This window comes from Callospermophilus lateralis, chromosome 10, assembly GCF_048772815.1.
Source record: "Callospermophilus lateralis isolate mCalLat2 chromosome 10, mCalLat2.hap1, whole genome shotgun sequence".
NCBI classification, from domain to species: domain Eukaryota; kingdom Metazoa; phylum Chordata; class Mammalia; order Rodentia; family Sciuridae; genus Callospermophilus; species Callospermophilus lateralis.
The window spans coordinates 874,824-898,094 of record NC_135314.1 but is presented as its reverse complement, the minus strand read 5'-3'; the positions used below and the strand labels follow the sequence as shown (position 1 = coordinate 898,094).

The following is a 23,271-nucleotide window of genomic DNA, read 5'->3' as shown; positions in this document are numbered from 1 at the left end:
AGCCTTCTGTGCCTCAGTCTCCTGAGCAGCTGTGACTACAGGGGTATGCCACCATGCTCAGCGCAGCTGCAATACAGTTTGATGGGGCTTCCTGATTATGTGTGGTCTGTCCTTGACCAAGACACCACAGGTGGTATACGACTAGCTAATAGCCAAACCTCAGAGTACATAGAGAATTTATCTATGTGTACTAACTAAAGTTTAAAATGTAGAAGAAAAATGGCTGACTTACAATTGAATTAGTAATCAAAAAACTTAACTCATTGCAATCAAGTGAGGTATTTTGTTGTTTCTTTTTTAGTAATCAATAAGTCAAGTGCACACACAAAAATAAAAGTATTCATGATTTTAGTGGTAAATACATCGAGCTTTATGTCTTTACCATATAAAAATGTGGCCAACTATAGTGCACATATTCTCTTGAGGCACAAAAAATGGCCCCCAAATCTGTCCGTGTATTTGGTTACAAAGTAAGTTGCACATTCTCTCAGACCATGTTCTTTGATCAAAGTAGTTAAATCAGAACTCAATAATAAAAGCACTGAGAAAGAAGACTTTTATATAAGACATTTTAAAACACTGAAAAGCATTCTATTTAAGGAGGAAGTTCCAATGGAAATATCTAAAATTGAACAACTCTAACAATATAAATAAAAGCCTTGTAGTTGATCCATCATTTAAGTGTCTAAGAACTTAGCAAAAAGTAGAAGAAAAGAAGGTTAAGAATAGAAGTCAACAAAATGGAAAAAAGCATTTTTATCTTTTATTCCTTTAATATGACATATCACATTGATTGACTTTTGAAAGTTAAACCAACCTTGTTTTTTTTTTTTATGTAAATTCTACTTGGTGATGGTGTGTGATTCTTTTTTATCATGTATTTATGGATTTGGTATTTTGTTGTGAAGTTGTGTATCTGTTCACGAGAGATATTCATCTGTAATTGTCCTCTGAGATCTCTGGTTTTGGTGTCTGGGAACCATGGGCCTCATGAAGTGAGGTGGGATTTATCCTTTCCTCCTTTGCATTTTGGGACAGTTAGTGAGGGATTGATGTCAATTCTTCTTTAAGCATTTGGCATAATTCACCAGTGAAGTGACCTGATCCTGGACCTGGTTTCTTTTTCTTTTTTTTTTAAAGAGAGAGTGGGGGAGAGAGGGGGGGGGGAGAATTTTTTAATATTTATTTTTTAGTTCTCGGCAGACACAACATCTTTGTTTGTATGTGGTGCTGAGGATCGAACCTGGGCCGCACGCATGCCAGGCGAGTGCACTACCGCATGAGCCACATCCCCAGCCCAAGGACCTGGTTTCTTATGGAAAGTTTTTTGATTACTAATTCAATCTCTTGGGGTTTATTCAGCTTTCTATTTTTTCTTGAGTCAGTGTTTATAATTTGTACGTATTTCTAGGAATTTGTTCGCTTCATCTAGTTTATCTAATTTGTTGATGTAAATTGCCCATAGTGTCTCCTTGTAATACTTTCTCTGTAAATTTGAAAGTAACATCTGCTTTCATTCCTAGTTGAGTCTTCTCTTTCTCTTTTTTTTAGTCTGGAAAAAGGTTTCTCAGTGTTGCTCTTTTCAAGGAGCCAGCTTTTGGTCTTGTTTTTCTACTGTTTATTTTTGCTTGAGCATTTGCTATTTCCTTTAATCTGCTTGATATGGGATTGGTTTTCTCTGTTTTTTCTTGTTCCTTAAGGTGGGAATTTGGCTTACTGATCCTCCTTCTCTTTCAAATGCAGGTGCTCAGAGCTGTGGAGGAAGCCCCTGCTCTGCCCTCCCTGCTGTGGCTGCTGCTCCTGACTACAGAGCTCTCCTGGAACTGGGGAAGGGGATGGGAGCAGGGTAAGTGACAGTGCCACAAAGCTTGCCATTTTTGCCAAGATTCAGTTTGTCTTTTTTTCCTTGAACAGATGACCCTTGGATTGCTGCAACCTCTTGATTAATTTGCAGAGTTCTTAAAAGTTAATTAAGACCGTTTTTTTCCAGTGTTCTCTTTGATTTTATGGAGGGGAGAGCTGTTGGTGGTCGTTACCCTGCCATTCCCAGTGATGTTGGTTACCTACTATGTTTTATACATAATTTTTTTTAACTGAATGTGGTTGCTACAGGATATTTTATGGAGATTGATTAACTGCTTTTAAATGTCACAAGGAAATTATTTGTATAAAAGTAGCCATCAAATTTTAGAAAAGAACAGCAGTGCAGGGCTGCTGATTGTGATGTCAAAACATTCTAGAAAGCTGAGGAAGGGAGAACAATGTGGGGCTAGTGAGAGGCAAGTAGTCTGGAGCCTGGGTCCTGGAAGTTCTGTCTTGTGTCAAACACACAGGTGGAATGCAGGGAGTGAGTATGTGCCTTTGTGTCTCAGCCATGGCCAGATAGGCAAGCCTGTGGTGCCCTAGCACGTAGCTGTGTGACTAAGGCTGTAGAGAGGGTTGGCTCCACATGAGCATGGGCAAATGGGGACTACCAAGGGGAGGGTGCAAGCCAGGCCATAGCTGGGAGAGTTGACAATGAGGAATGGGCAGGGGCATGGGTAGAGAGCGGTTACTCTGGAAGCAGAAGAGGGAAACGTTTTTAGTGTAACTACAGTCACGATAATACATCTGGAGCTGAGCAATCACCAGACCCCAGAACCTCCACTGCGTCCCGAAGTTGGCAAGAGAAAGTGGCATTGTGCAACAACCATGTGACTATGGACCTGGCATCTCCAGATGGACATGAAAAGGCAGCCAGCAGTGGGAAACAGCAAGTGTTTGTATAGGAAGAACATCGCTACTGTTTGTACTTTATTCTGGGATCAATATGTTAAATACACATACTAATCAGTTTTTTTTTAAATATTTATTTTTTAGTTTTCGGTGGACACAACATCTTTATTTTTTAAAATTTTTATGTGGTGCTGAGGATCGAACACAGCACCCCATGCATGCCAGGCAAGCACGCTACCGCTTGAGCCACATCCCCAGCCCCACTAATCAGTTTTTAAAAACCAGTTTTAGTAGTGTTAGCAACTTATTCTTATTAGTGACTTATTAAACACATACGCAGTAAAAACATGCAAAAATGCAGTGTTCACAGAATTTATTACTGCATCTAGACCTCTGAAAGATATCTGCACAACAGTTTTAGTTCCCCATCACCTCTTTGGTTCCCCTCGTAGGGTTGCAGTGGTTATACTGATGCCTCTCTTGCCTTGCCTCTGTGGGTAACTGAAACGGGTTAGCAGTAGCATCTCAGACCAATAGGAAGCAGGCTGCACATGTCATACCAGTGAGTTGATGAGATCGGAGACTTGGTTGCACATTCTGAGATGATTTGGACTTTGAGTTCAGCTTGAGCTCCTGTTTTAGACTTGGAACTAGAATGATCGTTTATTCTTTTGAGTGCAGAGATGGCTGCAGTGTGGCTGGAGACCCATCTGGGCTGCCTCCAGATGTTTTGTTTTATGGTCAGACACCATGTTTCAGGCCCTGTGATTTTTTTCCCTCTCTCAAGTTATGGAAGCAGTTATTTGGCAAATCACCCCACCCCTGCAAAGAGAAGGATGAGAGTCTAAACTCTTGGCTCCAGAGTGTCCATGAGTATTTATGGGGTCTAACTTTGGAGAGAGAACTGGAGACAAATCTTTATACACTGAGATCACAGTGAGTTCTACCCTGGTCCAATTTTATTCTATTATACTTTGGTCCATCTAAAAATTATTCTAATATAAAAATGCCAGAATTTTTTCTCTTCAGTGTACCTATATTTGTTGAAATTTTGACTAGAAATTAATGATGCCTCTTTCTTTCTGCACACCTCTTGTCTCTCACTGATTCCACCCAGTTATATCACTGTCAGGTGCTGAGCAGGCATTTCACTAACCAACATGGATGGGTGCTGAGCCTCTGCTCACCGATGAGGACAGTGCACGTGTGTCACCATAGACTGTCTTACTGGCATGGGTCTTTAAAGGTTTACAGTGTAGGGTTGTGGTCACAAATCAGAGACCAAGGGTGCCATCTCATGTGTCTGAGAGGTTGACTGTCAGAGGCATTTGGAGGACTCTTTGTCCATGTGTATCAAAAACTTCAAAAATATTTACCGACTTTGGCTGAAAAGTCTAATGAATTTGCCTTCAGAAGACAGTCAGATAAGTGTTATATTTATATGTGGAAAATGTTTATTATAGCATTACTTAAATAATTCACAATTGGAAACAGTCCAAATGCCCAACAGTAGAGCACTTAATGATAACTATACTCTACAGCACAATAGAACATTAGGCATAACTTGTGTCGTAGAAAAGATTCATGACATGAAAAAGCTGGCAGTATATGTGAAAATAGTATGGCATGAAATGCAGGTGAGTGTGTGTGTGCCTGGTCTGTGGCACATTACGTGTGCATTTAAGGGCTTTGGGAAGTTCAGTCTTAGCATTTGTCTCTGAGAGCTGGAATTGCTGCTGATCTCTGTTGCACAAATTTCTGAATTTTCTAAATTTTCCTCAATGAATACATACCACTTACATATTCATAGGAAAATGAATATATGTTGTTATTACTCGATGTGAATATTAATCTGATCTTTGAGCTGCGGAAGCATTTTCTAAGCATAAAAGTAATCCAGGTAATCTTGAATACTAGATATTTGATTTTCATAGATTTCTTTGGATGTCAATACACAATGTTAAAAGGCTAAAAAAACTCATGAAAAATTTCTCCAGATGTTACAGATATATACTACTTTGTTCTGAAAGAACATATAATTGATGTCATTTGTTTTAAAAATAGGTAGATGTGCTTAGGAGAAAATACTGCTGTTTGTGGAAAATGCTTGGAGGTGCTTTTAGACACGTTTCTTGTACTTTTCTATCCTTTTCATTCTTTCCATACAGAGGGCAGGTGTGTGTTCTGCAGCTGGCCATTGTGTTGGATAGTAGGGTCGGGGCTACCTCTGCAAGGAACCTGCCATCCTGGGAGGTTCTGAGGCCGAGCTGTGCAGGACAGATTCTTTGTCACTGATTGATTACCATCTGGAAAGTCCAGCAGATGTATTTAGGCAACTTCAGTACTTCCTGTATCTGGTCCTGGTGATGAGAGTTGACCCACTCAGAGAACTAGGACAGTATCAATAATGCAGTTTAAATTTAAACTTAGTAGGTCCATGTACTGACAATAAAGTAAAAACCCTTTTATATATTTTTGCAAGTTGATCATGAATAAAGTCCATAAATATAATTTAGAAAGACTGAAACATGTGTCGGTGCTCGCACTCACCTGAAATATGTGGGTGGAAGCGAGCAGGTATGTGAGAAGACACTGAACCCACGTGTGGAGGAACTCAGTGTCCCCAGTGTCTGCATGGAGGAAAGGATATGTGGGTGACCAGACCCTGGAAAGGTTGGGTATGCATGGTCTGCGTCCTCCAGCCTTGTTACTTGCATCACAGCCAAGCAGTGGCCTCAGGATGCTGCTTTTTGAGGTGGAGTAAGAGCTCAGCCCTGACTGAGTCCTTCTTTCTGTGAGGCTGTCTCCAGGAGGGCTCATGACTTAGAAATGATGATTACCTGGTGATTCTGTGGAGGGAATTGGGATGGGTCATCCTTGCTTGTCCTTACCCCATGGAGGCCTCTTTCCCCTTGTTTCCCCACCTTCTGCTTCTTGTTGGCGCTGTAGGACTCTGTCTACTTTCCTACAGGGAGCAAGCTGATGAGATTCTTTGTCCCCTAGACCTGGAGAAATTCAACCAAGCTACCCTAAAGTCAGATCCTTGCTGTGTATGGTCTGCTTAGTATTTGGATAAAAATAGTAGTATTTGCTCTTCTTCCTCCAGTGAGATCTGTCAAAGTCTAAGCCCTTGCAACACATTTAGCAAAAATGGGACCTATGAGCAGATTTCTAGGAGTCACATTACCAGATGTGCCCAGCTTAAAACCACCAACATAATAGTGTCATTGTGAGACTGAGAATGACAGGGGCATCAGATGTATGGGTATGGTGAAGGAGGCAAGAGCCAGGGAAAACCAGCTTTGGGATGGAGGCTTCAGTGGATCTAGAAGGAGCCCTCCTCCCATAGCTGGAGCAGTGCTGCTGGCTCTGGTTCAGGCTGGTGGAATGCAGAGGCTGTGTCTGTCAGAACCATTCCTCCAGAAGTAAGGAGCATGTCTACACTAGGTGCATGCTCTGGTTGGACACTGCAGTATTCTATGAAACTCTGTGTACCTAAAAGTAGGAAAATTACAGATAAGAGCTCAAGGCATCCAGCATGATCGGAGGCATAGCAGGAGACTTATCACTCTTATCACTTGTCTGTTAATCTCTGATGAACATGTTCTGTTGTGGGTGCGTGGTTTCATGTACAATGCTGGGGAGTGTCTGTTTGCAAACCCGTGCCCATGCAGGAGCCTACCAGCAGTAGCTCTGCTGAGTGCCTACCCATGCAGAGCACCTGAATCCTGAGCAGATGGTGTCTGATCAGAGGTTCTTGTGAATCGCAGCATTTCATGTTAGGTACAGTGCCTTCCCCTGTCAAAAGGTCTGTTTCATCATGGGATTTTAAAAAGTGTCAGTTTTTGCTTCACATATTTGGCAGGGCTTGCCCCCTTCCTTCCTGGATGGTGCTCTTGCCCTGGGCCCTAACTGTTCTGGAGCATTAGTGGAGTCTAACCCCCTGTTCACCTCGCTCAGGTGGCCTTCTCTCCTACCCGAGGGTTACAAAGATTTGATACAATCTGGTCTGTCTGTTCCTGTCTAATGGTCATTTTTGTCCTTCTCTTGTAGGCCATCTGTGTTTAGATTTCTTTGTCTGTGTGAAGAATCTGAAGGAAGACATCTTCACATGACCTGTGTACTTTATTGCTGTAGGTAGTTCTGGATGGTCTGGACAATATTTATTTGTCTTTCTCTGTGGGACCATCACTTTTGTGTGCTTATTTGCCATCCATATATTTTCTTTGGTGATGTGTCTGATCACATATTTTGCCCACTTTTAAAATTATGTTGTCTGGTTTTTGTCTGTAATAATTTCTATTTATCATTCTTGATGTTGTTAATTTGTATCTTCTTCCCTTGTTTTCCCTGGTTATTCTGGCTCAGTGTTGATCAATAGAATTGATCTTAAGCAAAGAACCAACTTTTAGTTTCATTAATTTTCTGTATTTTTTTCTACTCTTTTTTCTTTCTACTTACTTTGTCCTTTAGTCTTAGGTAGCATAGGTAATTGTTTTGAGACCTCTTTCTGGTTTTTCCTAATATATATATATTATATATTATATATAAATTATATTATTATAATTTTATATAAAATTATATATTATATATATATTATTATATATATAATATATATATATTATATATAATATATATATATTATATATATATATTATATATAATAATATATATATTATATATATATAATATATATATAATATATAATAAAATTATATATTATATATATATTATATATAAATAAATAAATAAAATTTTGTGCTGTAAATTTCCCTTTTGCTGCATCCCACAAAATATTGTGTTTTCATGCTTATTTGGGTTAAAGTTCTTTTGAAAGTTTGTCACAATTTCTTCTTTGACCTGTATTTAAATGTATGCTCTTTATTTTCCAAGTATTTGGAGGACTTTTCAGATGTTAGTGGTTTTTAATTTAATTGATTTCTAATTTAATTTGACTGTGTTCAGGAAACATTATTTTCTTATTTCATTCTTTTAAAGTTTCATTGAAACATTTTAAAAAAATATTTATTTTTTAGTTTTTTTAGGTGGACACAATGTCTTTTATTTTTATTTTTATGTGGTGCTGAGAATGGAACCCAGTGCCTCATATATGCTAGGTGAGCATGCTACCACTTGAGTCACAACCCTAGCCCTATTGAAACATTTTTAATGGCTCAGAGTATGGTCTTCAGAAATATTCCATGATCATTTGAAAAGAATGTGCATTCTATTGTTTTTGTGTTCGAAGTGTTCTGTAAATGTCAATTAAGTCATGTTGGAGGATAATGTTGCTTCTGTGTCCCTTACTGATATTATGGGTAGTTTTTAAAAAAATAAATTATTGAGAGAAAAATGAGGAAAGCCCCCACTATAATTGTGAATTTGTCATTTCTTTTGGTCCTATCAGTTTTTGCTTCATATATTGTAAGCTCTTTATTACGTAAAAAAGCATTTAGGAATATTACTTTCTTTTGATAAACTGACCCCTTTATTATATAATGTCCTTATTTACTTCTGGTAATATACTTTTTCTCTAAAACCTACTTTTTTGATGTTTTTATAAGTGACTCTGATTTTTTTATGATTAATGTTAGCTTGGTATATAATTTCCCATCCCTTTTCTTTTAAACTGAATGTTTATATTTAAAGGGGTTTCTTATAGATAGCATTTACTGTGGTTCTGCTTTTTTACTGAGTTGTAAAATCTGTTGTGTTTTAATTGGACTGTTTAGACCATTCATATTTAATATGAATTTTTATATAGTTGGGTATAAATTTCTCATTTTACTATTAGTTTTATATTTTTTCCCATTTTTATTAGGTCCTTATTCTTTTTTTTTTTACTTTATTTTGGATTGAGTACTGTTTTGTGATCAGTATCCTCACCTTTACCAGCTTATTAGCTATATCTCTTTGTCTTTCGGGATCACTTTGGGACTCATCGCATATATCCGTAGCCTGTCACAGTCCACGTATAGTAAAGACCTACAACAGTATTTCTGTCACTTTTCCATGCCTTTATGTTACTTTTCATTTATATTTTTTCATTTTATTGTCATGCCATTTTACTTCTATATTGTTATAAGTCCCATAGTACATTGCTATTATTTTTGCTTTAAATGCCACATTATCTTTGAAAACACTGTTAAAAATTAAGGGAAAGGGGCTGGGGTTGTGGCTCAGCAGTAGAGTCTTTGCCTAGCACATGCAACACTGGGTTCGATCCTCAGCATCACATTAAAAATAAATAAAATAAAGGTATTGTGTCCAACTACAACTAAAAAAACATTTTAAAAAATTAAGGGAAAAGATTTGTGTGCTCGTGGTTTCTGTTTCTAGTGCTTTCCCTTTCTTTTTGTCGATCTGGATTTCCTCTTGGTATTTTCCTTGGACTTCTTCGGGTTTTTCTGTAGTTTGGCCATATGGGACTGTGAGTGACTTCCATGTTCATTGGGAGAAGCCCCCATTTTATGCTTGTGTTTGAAAGTCATGTTTGCTGTGTCTGGTGTTCTCTTCTGGTGGTGGCCAGTTGTCCCTCCTTGCTCTGGATGTCACCTCCTGGCTCTAACTGCATCCCCAGCAGTACTCCGCCCACCACATGGTGCTTGTGCCTTTGTACTTGTTTCCTCTATTTTAAAAATAAATTTTATTGTGCATGCTGAAGGCACACATGTGATATTATGGTCACGTACAGCCAGGAGGTTACCTCATGGAGATCACATACCACTCTTCCTTCTCTGGTTGTCTTGTGACAAGAGCAGTTGTAGACTAATGATTTTGTTTTTTTATGGCTGATTTTTAATTTTCTTTTTTTTTTTTTTTTGCCATGCCTTAATTTCCTTCATGTTGTCTTATGGTCATCGACCTTCTCGATCTATGTGTTGTCCGTAATCTTTACCAGTTTTTGAAACTTGGTCATGTATATTTTTAAGTCTGTGCTATCTGATCTGCTGTCCCTTGGCTCTTCACTATGGTGAGTCTCTATTGCGGTGGGGAGGTGTGTGAGTCTGCTGTTTTGCTTCGTTTTGGGTCATTTCTGTCGACACAGATTGTCCATCCACATGGACTCCTCTCTTTTTTGTGGTGTCTGATGTGAAGCTAGTCCCATGCAGTATAAGTTTCATCTCAGATGTCCTTTTCATCTCTAGACATTTCATTTGGATCTTTCTCAGATGCATTTCTTTTTTTAAAAAAAATATTTATTTTTTTAGTTGTAGTTGGACACAATACCTTTGTTTTATTTATTTATTTTTATGTGGTGCTAAGGAGCGAACCCAGGGCCTTGCACATGCTAGGTGAGCGCTCTACCACTGAGCCACAACCCCAGCCCTCAAATGCTTTCCTTGTCTCTCCTTGTTGTTAAGTTGTTAAGCAGAGCCTCACTTAGCGGTGCTGACATGACCCAATCACAGAGGTCACACTCCTTCAGGTAATGCCACCGTCCCCATGCTACCCAGGATCTTCAGTCCAGGTGGGGAGTGCGCACTCCTCCTGGACCCTGAGCACCACGCTGTTTGATTTTCTCCTTTTCTGGTTCCTCCCCTGGCTTCAGGGGATTCACTCACTCACAGGTACAATCAGAGTCCAGGTGAGAGCCCAGGGTATCTGCCTTGGTTCTTGGGAGAGTTTCTTCAAGCAGCTCTTCTCTTTCTGGTTCTCTGTCCTTTGATTTGAGTGCTTTTGCAACCCTGCATTCTTGACAACTGTCTCCCCGTTGGGGCTCCTCTGCCTCTGCCTGTGCTGTGGAAACTCCCCAGGTTGCAGGCCGGGGCAACCACAGGATATACTCTATTTGCTTCCCTTTTCTCAGGGTCATCGTCCTATGCTGCCGGTGGTTCCACATCTGAAAACCCCTGGTTCCTGTCTTTGGTTAACCATCTGGAGTGGGAGTCAGTGCAGCCAATCTGCCTCTGTCCCTGCTGGAAGTGGACATTCTGTTCCTGCAGTCTTTAGGCATCACTGGACATCTGACTGTGGGCAGTCATCCCTGCATGTGGTTTACCTGCTTGTTTGCCTTGTGTGGGGTGGACGCTTCATTCTGTCCTGTAGGTGAAATGCTCTGCAGAGTGGGGCTGAGACCCTGTGGGCATCTTGGGGTGTCCCATCAGGCCTAACCTTTTCTTCCCCAGGCTACTCCCCATGAGTTTAGGGGAATTTGAGGATCCATTCTGCCCTGGATTTCAGGCAGGTATAGGACTATGGGTCAGTTTGGGATTGCTGAGGCCCTAAGATTTTATCAATCTAAGTTCAGACCCTGTTTAAATCTAATCATATGTTAGGAAATTCTTTCCCAGGGAACCTGCCTTTGACCTTCAAATAGCTGGCTTATGAATATATTATTTTAATAAATTACTTTAGGTTGATAAAATTTTATCAACTAGATATAAATTGTATCAATTTATATCTAGGTTGACTTTTGTCTTTGGATTTGTTTCTACCTATGATTTCTAATTTTAATTGTTTTCTTAGGCTATGGGACTATCAATGGAGGGAGAGCTTCACACATCCGTATAAATAGTGCTTCTCAACATGCTGTCCTAGAGATCACGCCTTTAGGCTGAACAATGCTTTTTGTATCAGCTGATTTTTGAAGTCTTGCTTGGCCTTGTGCCTGTTTCACATCAGAGCATGGGAGGGACCTGTGGCAAGCTGGGGGCAATGGCAGTGTGAGCTGCACATGCTTTCCTCCCCTGATCCTCCTTTCTATTAACCTTTCTTCTCCAATGCTCAGCTGATGTGGTCCAGGAGGGGCTTGAGGGCTGGTTGTGAATGGCTTCGAGTGGACATGGCTTCATGCCTGTGTTGCAGCAGTGCCACTGGCCCAGCAGTGACGAGTAGTGTAGGGTTTGCCTCTAGCCACATGGCAGGTGGGTGGCGTCTGCAGAAAGGCTGTGTGACACATGTCTCAGATGCTCAATGGGGCCCTGTCTCTAGATTTGCAAAACTACCTTTAGATATTTCTTTCAGGTTTATCATTAAGAGGGTTTTCTTTTTCTAAGGCTTATAGATATTGTTTTCAAAGTTTTCAGCAGAATACTTGTTTGTAAGCAGTCTCGTGTGGAAAGCAAGGTAACCGTAGTAGCTGCTAATGTTTATGAGGTCCCTGGTTTGCGCCAGCTCGCTTGACTTGACTGTTTCATAAGTAGTCACATGCTTAGATCTTAAAGTGTCCCTCGGGGCGAGTATCACTCTCTACCCACTTTCCTGAGGCTTAGAGAGTGAAGTAACTCACTCAAGGCACCTTGGTTGCAAGTGGCAAGGGAGGAGAGAGAGCTGCCCTCTGATGTGACTTCCCAGTGATGGCTGCTGAGGACCTCCCAGTGACAGCCTGTCCTGTGGGTTTGGGGGCAGCCCATTGCTGCCTTGCTGTCCTGGACTTAGCAGACCTCCATCAGAGGGCACGTCAGGCACAGCCCAGTGACCTTCCAGAGCTGTCTGCTGCGGCAGGACCACCACTCACTCAGAAAAGACAGTCCTCCAGGTGAGATGGTGGTGAGGGTCAGGATCTATGAGGTGGTACTGGCATCCTGACTTTTCCACAGAGGAAAGTTCTTATTAGCAAATTGCTGAAACAGCAATTGCTGGAAGTGGACATTCATTTAGTAGATGTGCTAGGGGTGCCTGGCATGTGCTGGGCACTCCTCAAGAATCCTGACGTCCTTGTGGAGGGATACAAAACATGGATGCCTTCAGCAAATACCTCCTGTAGCATGTCAGGCTGTGAGGACTGCTATGGAAGAAACAAAGAAGTGGGGGCAGGTCCTGGTGCCACGTGGGCATGGCAGTCAGGATGGGTCATGGGAGGGTGGGCATCTGAGCAGGTCCTTGCAGAAGGTGCAGGAGTGAGTCCAGGGGTGCTTGTGGGTTAATGGTTCCAGGACAAGGGGAGCTAGAATAGAAGTTGTGCAAGACCTGCTTGGTGTGTTCATGGAGCCACCAGGAGCCTGTGTGGCCAGAGCAGTGTGTGGAGGGGAGAAGCAGGAGCAAGGTTAGGGTGGCAGTCAGGGTGTGTCAGGGTCTTATAGCCATGATGAGGCATGTGGTCAGTTGTTGTAGAGCTGGGCTGAGGATAGAGCATGGCATGAGTGGGGAGCTATCTCGTCTTCTCGCTCACTGTGCTAGGTTGCTTCTGTTTTGTTTTTGTTTTTTCATCCTAGAGCTGTTATGATACCTGCTTCTTAGAGGATATCCAAATCCTTATTGCCTTGGGACCAGCTTTATAATTGTGCAACTCTGGATCTAATTTTATAATTGTGCAACTCTGGATCTAATTTTCACAGAAATCTCAAGGGAAGGGCCTCTGGAACTCAGACATACAAACCATGCTGTTTATGTGCTGTGCCTCTTTTCCCTCAGACTTTGGTGTTGTCTAAATTCTTCCTCCTGGCAGAAGGGGGACTTGAGTTCTGATCTGGCCTTCAGTTTTGGAAATAAACCAGTGTGCTGAGCTCTGGCCCAGCTGTTGGTGCTGCACAGCTCAGCAGTTTCCAAGCTAGTGATGGCCCAGAGCAACCAGATTGAGAAGCAGAGATGTGTAGTGTGGTTTGAACCATCAAGGCTATATGCAAGTAGGTTTCAAAGGGCTGCAGCAGGCAGATTCTCTGAGAATTCCCGAGGCCTTAGTTAAGTAAAGGGAGGGAGCTTTTTATAGGGCACCTGTGGCCTCTTGTGTAGGTGGAGAGGGAGCTGTTAGAAGCACTGAGGTGCTTGGAATGGAATGGCTCTGTTTCCATGGACGATGCTGATTGGGTCCTGCAGTTGTTCCCCCTGGGACTCCTGGGTGGTGCCAGGAAGCAGAACAGAGCTCATCTGCAATGGGTGCTTCCCAGGGGACATGGTGGCTTACCTTTCCCCACTTCTTTAGAGCAAGGTGAGTGCAGTCCTCCACAGAGAAGCACAGGTGGCCTTTCCTGGTTCATGAGTGCAGTTTCACTCCCTGCAGCTGGTTAATGATGCAGCCACTCTCGTCCCCATCTTCCCTACACTAAGATCTGGGAACTAAGAAATAATGATAACAAACTTTGATGAAAGTTTTTATTTACTTCAGGGACTTTTATTCTTTGCATTGGTTATTTGCTGTTTACATTTTTGTTTTATTACTCTAAGAACTTTAGAACTGGAGCATTTGGAAAATATGAATAAGAACTTTAACACTTGTCTCTAATGAGTATAGACAGGAGGTTTGAGCAGAGGAGCTGACTGAGCTAGCCCCAAGCGAATGTTGCTCCAACAAGGGCCTCAGAGTGATTGTCCCTGCCCTTTCCAGTCCTTGGTAGTGTTGTGACCTGCCTCATCTTTGTCAACCCTGTGGTCACTCCACACACACTCTTTGCTTTGCTATGTGTGTCAAGGGCCCACTTGGCAGAGGAACACGGTGTTTCTGGGGAGACCTATGAAGGTATGTGTGACGTGATGGTGCACATGTGTGTGGCATGTGTGAGTGTGTGTTTAGTGTGTTGTGTGTATGCGTTAGGGCATTATGTTGCCTCCTCAGGTCTTGGAAATGGCATTACCATGTACCTCTGAGAATGGGAGAGGCAATAAGGGTGGCCTCTTTCTCCCTGGGACCCAGGAATCTTGAGCACTGCAGGGGACTGTCCCAGACTGAAAGCACAGCTGTGTTCCAGATTTTGAAAACCTGGGGATGGATGGAAGAGGGAGGAAAGGGCTGCAGGTGAAATGAGGAGCACCATGGGAGCTGGCTCACAGGAGTGGCCCAAGAGGAGGTCACAGGGAGTTCCTGGTGTGTGAGGGTCAGAGGGCAGTTGACCTCAGCTGAGATGGGAGAGAAATTACCACACAAGCCCACAGTGTGAGCGCAAGCTCTGTGTACAGGAAGGGCCTGGCTCTGGGTGGGAGGAGCAGTCACAGAGCCATCCTTGAGAGGGTAAGGAGACGTGGATGGGTACAGGAAGTCACCTCTCATCTGTCATAGCAGGAAATAAACCGCCGGACATAAATAACTTTGTAAAGTCAAAGATAGCAATACAGATGTGGTAAGGAGGTGAATGAAAAGTGGTCTATGACACAGAAACAAGGTGGCAGTAAGGAGAAACACTGTCTTTCATGGTATGCTTTGTAGAATTATTTAATTTTTAAAAGGTACACATTTATAATTTTATGAAAAATGAAAATATTGTTTTCATTTCAAATATTTTTTTTAGAAAAATAATTAATAAACTTGGGCCCTTCAGGTTCCTTCCCCTTGCTTCTGTTCCTGCCAGGGCAGAACTCAGCCGCAGTTGCCATCTGCTCCTCCCCAGCAAGTCCTCGTCCCAACCCAGTACGCACGTCTGCAGAATCCCAGGAGCACACTTCTCTGCAGCCAGGCCTGCCCCCGCTTTGTGCAAGATGCTCTTCCCAGAGCTCTCACTGCACACTCTGGCTCCCCACTGTTGGTGGGCATCCTTCCCCGTGCCCCATGCCGGCTCTGCCACGAGCTCCACTTGTTAGGGCACCTCTTGCCCAGTGCTCAGGCTTTTGAGGACCTCTTGCCAGGCCAAGTGCCTCAGGGATGAAAACTGTTACGTGTGTTTGTATCATGCTTTTCTGCTGCTTAGCAGTCTGCAGAACGTATCACTTGGCCAGGCAGATTTCTTTGGAAGGTGGCATAGTCCCCTAGCCTTGGGTGTAAGCAGGCATAGATTTATTGGATTCTTCTCCTTTTGTTTACTTCTCTCTGTGGAAGTGAGGTGCATGTGTGCTCGGGAACTTGCCTCCACTTCAGCCCATGGTCCTGCATGTGGTCTTCTTGGAGCAAGGGGGAGAGACAGCTGAAGGAGGCACAGTGTATAATAACCACATTGGTCTAGGGTGGCTAGTTCAGCTCCCCTAGAAACATGGGGCATTGTGCCATCTGCACCTGGAAGTGGAGCAGTGGACTGCACCCCTGTGCAGGTGCAGCTCCCCAGCACCAGAGCACTCTTGCCTGACCGTTGGCACTCTCGCCTTGCTGAGACGTCTGCTTTTACCTGTGTGGCCGGTACTTTCGCCAAGTGCATCATTTGCCTTGTCATCTGCTCTGAGTCATGGGTGGTTCCAACAGCACTTTCCTTTGTGGTGCCATTTTGTATTGAGTTTACTTGTAGAGAACTCTTGTCCACCCTGAAGTGTGGGCAGTTTCTTTCTTTTGTTTCTGTTTTTCTTTAGCTCCTGGGATTTCTTGGGTGTGTGTTGTTGTGTGACAGTGTAAGCCCTCATAGCTGTGGAAACACTGCTCTTAAAGCACTTCATTTCCCAGTGATGGTGCTGCTGCTGCTGTCCTGCCTGTGTGTCACACTCCCTCACTATTCTGTCCTTGGTCCTGCTGCTACCCCACTTTAATTGTTTTGACTTTATGGCATATTACCAATGCAAATGTTCTGATAAAGAACCCCACTATTTTAAGAAAACATTTTACCTCTTTGGCTCCTTGCTTTCTAGATGAATTTTAGAATGATTTTCAAGTTAAAAAAAGTTTATAGTGCTAAAATGTAGTTCCAAATGATCAAATCTGTGATTTAAATCATGAACAGCTGGCACTTTGGTGGTTTCAGTTCTGATTCAGGAAGCTCTCCTGTCTTCGAGTATTCTGTTAGCCTGTCTTGCTGTAGGTTTTTACTTTAGAACTCTTTCCCAATATATTTGTGTCATTTGGTTATCATAATTGGAATTTCCCTATTGCACTTAACCAGACACCTACTAGTGGGTAGGAAAACTCTGTTTTTATGTAATTGTGTGTGATTGTGCATTGAATGTTTGTGGCTACGAGACAGTTTTTGGTTGACCATAGACTTATTCCTGACTTGATCCATATGCTTTCACTGAAAAGTGTGCTTGCTGTAGCTGTCTGCTAAACATTCTTCACTAAGTTATACAGTTTCCTCCTATTGCTATTATTATTTTAAATTGAAAATGAAAATTTCATTAGTTAGTTGCAGCTGTTAAGATGGTCATATGGTTTTCTCCTTTCATCTCTTAAAGTCATGAGGTCCACTGATGAAATTATGGAATAAGTGCTATTAGGTCTTTTTGATGCTTTTTAATAGTCTTCCAATTGCAGTGCACTCCAAATGTTTTGCTGGGACTAGAATAAGGGTTGGGGCTATAGTTAAGGTCAGTGCCAGAGCTGGGATTAGGGTCATGTTAGAACTAGTGTGAAGTTCAGGGTTAGGGTTGGGATTCTAGCTAGTGTGATGTTGCTCTGTAAGTTTCTTTTCTAATTTTTTTTTGGTATGGTTTTGGAATCATGTAAGTGATAGCTTGCTTCTATAACATGATTCAAGAAACTTTATTTTTCTCTCATTTACTTAAACAACAAATTTTCCTTTTCTTAGAAAAGAAGCATTGTTGGTCTCCTGTTTGATAGCATTCTGCTATTCTCATTTCTTAAATGTTGATTCTGGTGTTTTCACTCATTTTCTAGTTAAGGCATTTTGGCTCTTCATTTCCTCCCAAGACACTTCAAACTTTATCTCATTGGCTTTGTTGTGCACTAACCAGCTATTGTTATTCTTTAATCCAAAATTACGCATCCTCTGGGTGGTTTTCTCCCCTGTGGAGGACGTTTCTTTTGTTGTGAGTTGCTCCTTTTGCAGCATTGCAGCCAAGAAGGTGGCTTGTGTGGGCCTATGGGAGCATGGGTGTGGAACTTTGGGATTGTGCTGGTTCTGCAGGGAGTGTGGTCAGGGAGCCGTCCACACACCTTCTGGAGCAGTGGGTGCCACACAAGCCCACCAAGTGACCCTCCTGGTAGATGGAACAATGACATGAAAAGAGGGGGAGTCTGGAGGGTTTTTATTTAACCCCCTAAATAATGTCTGTTTAAAAAAATGTTATTGATGAATTATAATTGTACCTAATAGTGGGATTCATTGTGACATATTCATACACACACGTAACATAATTTGGTCAGTCTCATTCCCCACTACCTCCCTTTTTCTCTCCCTCCCTCCCTCCCTCCCCCCCCCCCCAGTCGTTGTCTTCTGCTCTACTGGTCTCCCTTGTATTTTCATGAGATCTTTTCCCCCTGTTCTTCCCCTTTTTCCTCCCTAGATTCTACATAGGAGAGAAAACATATGACCTTTAACTTTCTGAGTTTGGTTTATTTCGCTTTACATAATGCTCCCAAGTTCCATTTATTTTTCCTGCAACTGACATAATTCTGTTCTTCTTTATGGATGAATAAAACTCCATTGTGACTATATACCACATTTTCTTTATCCACTCGTCTTTTAATAAGCACCTAGGCTGGTTCCATAACTTGCCTTGTGAATTTTGCTGCTTTAAACAAGGTTATGCCGGTATCACCGTAGTGGGATACTTTAATTCTTTAGGATAAGTATCAAGGAGTGGTACAGCTGGATCATAGGTGGTTCCATGCCTAGTCTTTTGAGAAACCTCCGTACTAATTCCATTAGTAGTGTACTATTACAAGCAGTAATACAACTGCTTGTTGTACACCAATAAGCAGTGTGAAAGTGTTTCTTTTCCCTTATATCCTTGTCAGTATTTATTACTTGTATTCTTGATGATTGCCATTCTAACAGGAGAGAGAGAAAATTTCAGTGTAATTTTGATTTGCATTTCCCTGATTGCTAAATATGTTGAACATTTTTTCTCATATTTGTTGGCTATTTGCATTTCTTTTGAGAGTCTGGAATCTGTAGGGAGCAGGTTCACTTCTCTGATAGACCCAAGAACCAGGGGGCTTTTGGAACCTGGCTCTGAGCTGCAGGGAGGCTGGGGGTGGCGTGGAGCTCATGGGGAATACAGAAGAGAAGGTTAAGCTGCTGAAGCAGAGAGCTCCTCAAACCTGCTAGCTTTAATAAGGTCAGGTTTGTTTCTGTGATATAACTGTTCCAGGGATGGGGCTGCTGGCTCTAAAAGACCCTGCTTCCTCTGAGCTCCCTGCCCTGGCTCTGGGTGGCCCGCCATTCTTAGCCTGTGGTTTCTGTCTGGCTCTGTTATCATAGCCTCAGAGCCAAGAGAAACACAGGTGTTGATTGTGGGAAGGAGGAGGGTGTGTGGAAGGGATCTGGAGTCAAAGCTGTGCTGACTTGTATCACTATCTAGGACCAGCTGCATACCAGTCATGTGATCTAGACCAGCTGTGTACTGTGTGTGCCATGGTGACCCTCTGCAAGCTGCCCAGAGCTCGTCATAACCCTGTTGTTGTGGAGGAGGGCAGCAGGGGCCTAGGGAAGCCTCTGTGCCTGCCACAGGCGAGTGAGGAGTGCAGCGAGGAGGAGGGGCTGAAGGGAGGCCTGGGGCAGGAGGGCCAGCAAGAAGACCTGGCAGTGTTAGGAAGGCAGTGTCATATGTTTCCTCTTGCACTTGAAAGCAAGAGAGAAGAAAGGAAAAAGGGGTCCCCTGAAGGCAGAAGGGAGACCATTAGGCTATAGCAGGGGACAAGGGGAAGGGACCAGGAGAGGGTAGTGAAGGTACCAGGCAGTGAGATTGATCAAATTATGTGCATGTACAGATGTGCCACAATGAAACCCACTGTTCTGTGTAATTAATATGTGCCAATTAAAATTAAAAAGGAAAAGGGCCAGGTGTGGCGTCAATATGGCATCCCTGACACCCGAGGCAATAGACAGACACGTTCTGGGATGCTGCTTGCCCCTACAGAGGGGAACATTGGGCCATGTGATGGGGTGCTGGGCCTACATGCCTCCAGGAGTCTTGCCCTCAGTGTCTCAGCATTCTTGGATGCTACTGTGTGACACAGTGGGTGCTGCTCACCTGCCAGCCAAGATACCAGGGCCTGCAGGGATGGGGATGGACACTGCTTCCTTGTAGAAACCTGGGCCTCAGCCCCAGGACGTTCAGTGGATACCAGGAGGTTTTTGGCTTGCTGAAGAGGAACATTTTAACATCTTTCAAAAAAAACAAGACAAAGCACAGATGGCCACAGAGGCTTTGGGTCTGTCAGTATGGGCTCAGCCCTGCCCTCCAGGTCCTTGAAGCCTCAGGAGTTCCTCAGTCTCACCCAGGCTCTGAGGAGGCTAGCTGCTGGTGGCACAGACCCGCAGGCCATGGTCCTTCCTTCCCTTCCTCCCCTTGGTCTCCTCCTTTCTGGCTGAGTGGCTCTTCTTCTCCATTGCTCCTTGCCATTTCCCTTTTGCAGGGATTCTGGAGTGTTGTCCTCAGAGGCTCAAATCAGATTGCAGCCTGATATGAGGGGCTGATCGTTTTTCACAATGACTCATCCATTCCTCCTCAGCCTTGCTGCCAGGCTATCTGCTGGCTCTGCATGTGGAGACAGTGACAGATCTGGAGAATTGTCCTGGTCCCATGGTGGCTGGGGATGGCATGTGAGGTAGAGAACAGGTCACCTCTAGGACACGCTGGGACAAACAGGAGTCGGCCTTCCATCCTCTTTTGTTTTATGAATGTAAAGCAGCACGTTTCTCTCTCCTTGCAAGGGGCAGGTTAGGAACGTCCATTTGTGGTGGGCTGTGCTTCACCCTCTGCCCCAGCGTAGGGCAGCTAATGTCTTCTGGCCTCAGAAAGGTTACTGTAGTACTGGTCCAAGATGCTTCTCTTCCCTGGTTTAACATTTCTCATTTTATTTACAGTGTTTTCTTGCCCTGTGCCTCCAATGTCTTCCCTGAAATGCAGTGACACATTATGAGCTTACTCTGTCCTGTTTGGTGCTCTCACTTGACCACCACTGACTGTGTGATGGTTGTGTCTCAGAGGCTGCCTCATCTTTGACTATGAAGGGCAGCCAGTGCCACTTCAGAAGAAGTGAGCTGGAATGAGACTCTCAGGGTAGGTGTGCCTTATTTCCAGTTCCAAGATGGAAGACTGTCACCTACAGCTCTTCTCTCTGGTACTGAGCAAATATGTTTGTTTTACCTCCCCGTCTCCCAGCTTCTGTTTTACCAGCCAGTGAAGAGAGCCCTCGACCTATCCCCTCCCCACCCCAGCCCCAGGATCTTCTCTGCAGAGACTGTGCTGCCTCTCCACCCCTCCATCCCACGGTTCCCCCAGGGAATGCTTTTCCTCTTCTCTAGTTGAGAAGGGAGGAAAAACAAAGTGTGGAGGACTGAAGGTGTCTGTTGGGTTGCCATTAGCATGGTTGGGGGGCACAACTGACTTTGAGGTCAAGAGGAAGCTGGATCAAACTTGTTGAAGGCTGATGAAGGGTTGGGAGCTGGGTGGCGGTTTAAAATGTCCATGTCTGAAAACTGGGAATCCGAAAGATTTTTTTTCTCCCCAACCCCAGGAACCATTTGAATAGGTCTATAACCTAAAAAGGAGTTAGTAGAACAAAACTTTGAAAATCAGGGGCCCAGAGCATATGGATGTTGCATAGACAGGGCCAGTGGATGGTAAGGAGGGTGGTGGCAGCGTGTCAGAAACTGCTGCCTCTGGAGGAGCACGGGGCTGCTCCCTTCACAGCCACACAGGCCAGGTGCAGGCCAGTCTGCCCTCTGCACACCAGCCTTGCCAGCTGCCCGTGCTGCTCCATTCCTTGCTTTTCCTCCCAGTTCAGACCCAGCCTTGTTGTCTGTTAATCTGGGGTGTCTCCACAGCCTTCCGGTCACTTCTATGACATTGATGATTTGAAGAGTGCAGTCTCTTAAAAAACAGAAGTCTTTCCCTTTGGGTTTGTCCACTGCTTCCTCATGATTTGCTCCAGTTTCACATTCTTGGCTGAACACTGCCTGTGTGGATTGCGCCCTCCTTGGGGCTTCACGGGGACACAGAATGTCCACCTGCCTCTCCTGGGGATGTCAAGTTGCTTCCCCAGTCAAGAATTCCTTCTTTCTCTGTGGTTTCCACCTTTGCCCTGTGAGTAACGTGGGAAGACCACTAGCCCCACCGTGCCCTGCTCCTCATCCAAGCCCTGGGTTAGTATCTGAATGGTCTTGGCCTAGATGAGACTTTTATCATGATGGTTGCATGGGTGGCTTGTCCTGCTCCAGTGCTCTGTCCTCTCAAGTCTTGGCCAGCTTTGTGAGCAGGAGCCCTCCCTTTTTGTGCCTCTGTTTTTCTGTTTAGTATCAGTTTTGTTCAATGGATTCCTGTTCCAATATATCATTCAACATGATCCTTTGATTTTGGAGCTCAACTGTCCAGATATGGTCAGTGGGATTCCCTCCAGGATGGCTGCAGGTCCTGGTGGGAGGTCTGCTTCCTCTCTCCCTCCCTCCCTCCTTTTCAGCCTTCCTCCCTTTGGCCCCCTTCTCATTTTTTGGAACACTCCCTTATTTTTCTGCACAGTGTTTCAAGCTCATCTGAACCTACCCCAGCCCTAAAATAAGCCATTTTTTTTTTTAAGGTCCCTGGTTCTTCATAATGAGGAAATATTATCAAAGATGGAGGTCTGGGTTCTAGGTGTGTTTTCTTCTATCACATATCTTTGCTTCCCCTCAGTGGTCAGAGCTGGGAAGTGCTACAATATGCACATGTGTATGTACACATTTTAGCATTGAGCGTGTAAATGTGTGTGTGTGTGTGTGTGTGTGTGTGTGTGTGTGTGAAATTGATCCTGCAGTGTCCTTTTTCTTCCCACCATCTCCACTCTTCAGGTGGCAGTGATGTTCTAAGGGTGTCTCACCAGCTCCTGAGGCCCTTTGTGTCTCTTCCCTACTCTGTTCAGTGACGACATTTGGTAGTTTGCCCATGGCCAGAAGGAACCTTCTCTGCTCCAAGGGCTCTTTTTAAAACATTACATGTTTACCAGCATACCAGTGTAGGCAAACTCATTTTAAAAATTTGTTAATTATCCTCCTGTATTACTTTTTATAAAAATAAACATACATGTATGTGTTGAATTTTCTCACATTAAATCTATATAACTTATTTTGCTACATATGCTCTGTCTTTTTTTTTTACTCTTTTATTGTAAACTATACATAGCAGAAGTTGTTGTAGTGTAGAACAGAGTGGCATTAATTACACTCACAGTGCCATGTGGCCACTCACCTCTGTACTTCTGGCACTGTACACTGGTGGCCACCCCATGCTGCTCATCATGGTCATCCCCGTCCTTTTTCTCCCTGCTGGCTGGTGCTGCTTCATTGCTTTCATGTTGTGACACAGGGTGTTGCAAGCAGCTTGCAGTGTTTTGCAGTTATGGACAGGGATGTGCTGAATGACCTTGTGCATTTGTGTTTTCATGTTAGGTCACGGGGTCGAATATGTGTGTAGTTTTGCCAGATACTTCTTCTAAACCCCCTTCCCAGGGTGGATGCCATGTCTCACCTCCATCAGCAGTATCCACCAGCAGTCTCCAGTGGCCTTTTCCACCGTGGCTCTCCTATAGAGTCTGTGCTTAATTCTGGAGTTTTTGCCAAAGTGGCTGGTGAGCCTGGCAACTGAGGGTAGTTTTATTTGCATTTGTCTTCTTATGAGTGAAGTGGAACATCTTATTATGTTTTAGAACACGTTTTAGCATGTCTTTTGAAAATTTTTCTGTGGAGTCTTTTTTGTTTTTTCCCTCAATTTAGACAAGTTTTATTCATTGATTTATAGGTATATTAGGGATATTATTTCTTTTTTTGCTGTGATGTATGTTATAAATATTTTCTTCCATTTATTATTTGTCTGTCATATTTTATC

General features: G+C 43.4%; 1 protein-coding gene across 4 annotated transcripts in view; it reads left to right on the top strand.

Annotated features, from left to right (window-relative positions):
• The window catches only part of Pcbp3 (poly(rC) binding protein 3), a 227,328-nt gene that overhangs the window by 54,933 nt on the left and 149,124 nt on the right, over window positions 1-23,271 (top strand). For 3 of the 4 annotated variants that reach the window (XM_076868081.2, XM_076868079.2, XM_076868082.2), the window contains exon 2: window positions 1,744-1,846. The gene's annotated coding sequence lies outside the window, so the exon portion shown is untranslated. Of the gene's footprint in view, window positions 1-1,743; window positions 1,847-11,981; window positions 12,197-23,271 lie in introns of those variants that run through there. The other variant, XM_076868080.2, reaches the window with a different exon arrangement.